This window comes from Hemicordylus capensis, chromosome 4, assembly GCF_027244095.1.
Source record: "Hemicordylus capensis ecotype Gifberg chromosome 4, rHemCap1.1.pri, whole genome shotgun sequence".
Classification (NCBI taxonomy): Eukaryota; Metazoa; Chordata; class Lepidosauria; order Squamata; family Cordylidae; genus Hemicordylus; species Hemicordylus capensis.
This window is the reverse complement of record NC_069660.1, coordinates 277,365,964-277,370,672: the sequence shown is the minus strand read 5'-3', so window position 1 is coordinate 277,370,672 and position 4,709 is coordinate 277,365,964. Positions and strand designations below refer to the sequence as shown.

At 48.8% G+C, this 4,709-nt stretch overlaps 1 protein-coding gene across 1 annotated transcript in view; it reads right to left on the bottom strand.

The window, feature by feature from the left end:
- LRRCC1 (leucine rich repeat and coiled-coil centrosomal protein 1) overlaps positions 1-4,709 on the bottom strand; it is a 39,252-nt gene that overhangs the window by 262 nt on the left and 34,281 nt on the right. The gene's annotated exons all lie outside the window — the stretch shown is intronic.

Below are 4,709 nucleotides of genomic sequence, written 5' to 3'. Positions count from 1 at the left end.
CTGAAATAAAATAATCTGATGAGTTTATAACTAAAAGGAAAGCGATTTATAACAATCTGTGTTCAGTAGTAACATTTTGCTGCGTTTTTGTTCATTCTGTGAATTTACAAAAACAATGTCTTCTGAAATGCTATGGAAAAGTAGGCAGAGGTCCAAGATCAGCTGAAGTAGCTACACTTGCAAAGGTACAAAAATATGGCAGTTTTCTTCAACAGCAGGCAAGAGACAGTAGTGGTTAGAGTGTTGGACAAGGACCAGGGAGACTTGAGTTCAAATCCATGAAACTCACTGAGTGCCTCTGGGCCAGTCACATATCTCTCAGCCTAACCAACCTCACAGGGGTGTTGTGATGAGAAACATAAAAACAGGTTGCTCACCTGTAACAGATGATCTGGAGGTGATCCGTTGTATTCATAAAGAATGGGTTCTGCGCCTGCGCAGGGACCTCGCGGACCGATTGACTAGCTCCTCGCGACGCCACCAACCGCCCTGCACGTGATCGTGCCTTCGTCAAAACAGGCAGTTGGGGCGTGTCTTCCTCAGTTTCTTTGGACCGCCAGTACAATTGTTCACACTGATGATCCCTTTCAATCCCTCAACGTTCTATCTTGATGACGTGGGGAGGCTGGGTGGGTATTATGAATACAACGGATCACCTCCAGATCATCTGTTACAGGTGAGCAACCTGTTTATCTGGATAGTGATCCGTTGCATTCATAAAGAATGGGTGACTAGCCAGCTTCCCGCTTATGGCGGTGGGTCATCAAGGTAGCACTCTTTTCAGGACACTCCGACCAAACTCCGCGTCCTTTGTCTGCCTAATGTCCAATGCGTAATGCTTGACAAACAGGTGTCCTGACAGCCATGTGGCTGCCTTACAAATCTCCTGCATTGGCACTCCTGCCAAATTTGCAGCCGACACTGCATAAGCTCTTGTTGAATGCGCCCTAATAGAACCAGGCGGCGTGATCCCTTGAGAACTATATGCCAGCCTTATTGCCTTTACAATCCATTGCGAAAGACGTTGGCGCGTGACCGACGAGCCCTTCGCTTTCCCACGAAACAGCACAAACAACTTATTAGTCTTCCAAATTGGTCCCGTAGCTTTCATATAATGTAACAGGGCCCTTCTGACATCTAGTGCATGCATTCTCTTTTCTAACTGCGTTTGTGGGTCTCTGAAGAATGCTGGTAACACAATATCTTTGTTTATATGAAAATCTGTGACTACCTTGGGTCTGAATTTCGGATCCAGGCGTAGTACCACCTTTTGTGGATAAAATTGGGTAAACGGCCGATCAGCCCGCATCGCAGCCAGCTCACTTACTCTACGTGCAGACGTCACAGCCACCAGAAACACTGTCTTCAACGTCAGTGTTTTCAGCGCAGCAGTCCCCAAGGGCTCAAATGGCGCTGCAGTCAATGCATTCAGAACTAGTGTCAAGTCCCACTGTCGTACAGGACGTCGAACCGGAGGGTACAGGTTATTCACTCCTTTCAGAAATTTCTTACTATCTGGATGCGAAAACACCGTGGTAGTCCCCCAACCTTTATGTTCCGCTGATATTGCTGCTAGGTGTACACGGAGAGACGAGTTCGCCAAGCCCGTCATTTTCAAGGTGGTCATATACAGTAGTACTTGTTTGACCGATGCACTCCTAGGGAAGAACCCCTTCTCTTTCGCATAGATCCGGAACCTCATCCATTTACTCTTGTAATTTCGTCTGGTGGAAAGTTTCCTACAATTAAGTAGGATTTTATTCATCAGTCTATGTGCCACGCCGTCAGCTGCAGCGTGTGGAGTTGTGGGTGCAATATCATCCCCTCTTCCCGACTTAGCAAGTCCGGGTAATCTGGAAACCGATGGTACTGTCCTCGCGAAAGTTTCAGTAGTAGTGCGAACCATGGCTGTCTGGGCCACCAAGGTGCTATCAGAATCCCCCTTGTCCCGTCTCGGATGATCTGTGCTAAAACCCTCAAAATAAGTGGTTGTGGGGGAAATAGATAATACGGACCCCTTGTCCAGAGAAGCTGGAATGCGTCGCCCAGCGAGTTCTCTCCATGCCCTGCACGAGAGCAATAGCTCTGACATTTTTTGTTCACAGCAGTGGCAAACAAATCTATTCTCGGCAGGCCCCATTTCTTGAATAACGGCTGAATGTAACACTCCCCCAGCTCCCACTCGTGCTGCTGGTTCAGCTGAGGTGACCTGCTCAGTTTGTCTGCCTGGACATTGTCCACCCCCTTGATATGCAATGCCACGGGGAATATGGAATGTGCAATACACCACGTCCATAGACGCTGGCTCAGATGACACAGGGACCGGGACACCGTCCCCCCCTGCTTGTTCAGATAAGCTACGGCGGTTGTATTGTCCAGGTTCACTTGCACAGTTTTTCCCTGCAAGCGTGGTCTGAAAGCCTTCAATGCCAAAAACACCGCCAGAAGCGCCAGATAATTTATATGCTTCTCTCTTTGTCCCGGAGTCCACCGGCCCTGAACCTGACAATGGCAACAGTGTGCCCCCCAACCCCATAGGGAAGCATCTGTTGTCACCCAACAGGATGGCGTCCGGGGCTGGAACAGCACCCCTTACATTAGATTGCTGCGTTGGACCCACCATTGCAGAGATTTCCGTACATGGACCGGGATGAGCAACGTCTTTCTCTGGTCGTCCACATTCGGTCGAAAATTGTGCAGGTACCACAACTGAAGCACGCGCATGTTCAGGCGGGTACAAGCTACAGTAGAGTTGCAGGATGCCATCAGTCCTAGAAGCCTCTGAATGGTTTCTGCTGGCTGCTGCGTCGACTTCTCGAACAGATGAACCAGACCCTTGATCTGTAGGTATCTTGACTCCGGCAGATAAGCTCTCTTGTCCACAAAATTCAGTATGGAGCCTATGAAGTCTACTTGTTTCTGCGGTTCCAATTTGGATTTTTTCCAATTTACATTGATCCCCAGCGTGTGAAGTAGGCGTAAGACGAAGCGAGTCTGAGAAAGTAACTCTTCTTTGTCTCTGTTCACCATAAGCCAGTCGTCTAGGTAAGGATACAGCCTCACCCCTCTTGTTCTTAAGAATGCCACCACCGCAGCCATCACCTTTGTAAACACACGCGGGGCAGTAGAGAGTCCGAAAGGCAAAACTGTGTATTGGTACGCTATATCGCCTACTGTGAATCGAAGGAATCTCCGGTGTCTCTCGCGGATCCCCACGTGAAAATAGGCGTCTTTCAGATCCAGGGTGATCGCCCACTCTTCCTCCACCAAGAGAGGCAGAATACCCTGTAAAGTGATCATTCTGAATTTTCTCGTATCGACATAGCAGTTTAGATCCCTCAAATCCATTATCGCTCTTACTCCCCCATCTTTTTTGGGGATTTGAAAATATCTGGAATAGAACCCCCTCGGTCTGTCCATCCACGGCACTTGCACTATCGCCTGTTTTTCCAGCAACACCTTCACTTCGTCCCGAAGCACTTGCGATGACTTGGTGTACTTCACACCCTGAAAAGGTGGCAAAGTTTTGAACTCTATCGCGTAGCCATAAGATATAATCTTTAGTACCCACTGATCTGTTATGTTGTGCCACGCGTTGGCATGGTGTGCCAATTTGATGGATACATTGGCTAACACGAGACCGGTGTTGGGAGTCCCGGGTACAGTTCTTGGTGTTGCCACGTGCAGTTGCAGTGGATGGACCCGCACTTCAAAGAGACTGCTTTGTCTGGTCCTTCGCAGACCTCTGACCCTTGGGCTTTTGATAATAGGGTCTACTCTTCTGATAAGGCCTGTTTTGCCTCCTGAAATCCCTTCTATCTTGTCTTCCTGAGTACCGATTTTGCTGTCTCCCGTAGGAACGACTTCGAGACTGTTGACTAGCAGAGGACGTGGATGCCATGAATGTTTTAGCTGTGAACTTCATCTTCTTCCACGATTCCATCGTGTCATCTGTCGAGTCTGCAAACAGTCCATTCCCGTCAAAGGGTAAATATTCTATCTTATCCTTCATTTCCGGCTGCAAGTTCGTAGACCGAAGCCAAGCATGGCGCCGCAATGTAATAGCAGTAGCCATTGCCCTCGACTCCGTCTCCGCCAGATGCTTGTATGTGCTCAACAGCTGCCTGGTGACCACAGTAGACTTCTCATAGGTCTGCGCTAATGCCCTCTGCAGGTCCCCAGTGGACATAGAGGACGAGTCCTGGAAAAAAGTGTCCCATAAATGGTGGGCATAGCGCGTCATACACGCAGCATAATTTGCAATCTTCACTGCTAAACTTGAAGTGGAGTACACCCTACGCCCAAGGACATCAAGTTTTCTCCCCTCCTTATCAGCAGGAGTAGTGTGGCGCTGAGCGCCCCTTGATGATGCACACTCTACTACTAAGGAATTAGGGTCTGGATGCTTCACCAGGTATGTGTTATCGTCCTCTTGGACTCTATATAAACTTTCCAGTTTTCTCGAAGTGGCCGTCGAAGTCCTCAAAACTCCCCACGCTGATTGTGCGGCCTTTGAAATCGCCGGAATCATAGGCAAAGATACAGGGTGAGTAATTTTAGCCTTTGCCATCATATTATATACAGGATCTTTTAGATCCAATATCGGCAACTTAACTTCTAGGCCCAAAGCCTCTGCCATCTCGCGTAGCTGCGCATGGTAAGCCTTGAGTTCTTCCGAGGGAGAGATCGAAGTCCCCGGAGCCACCTCC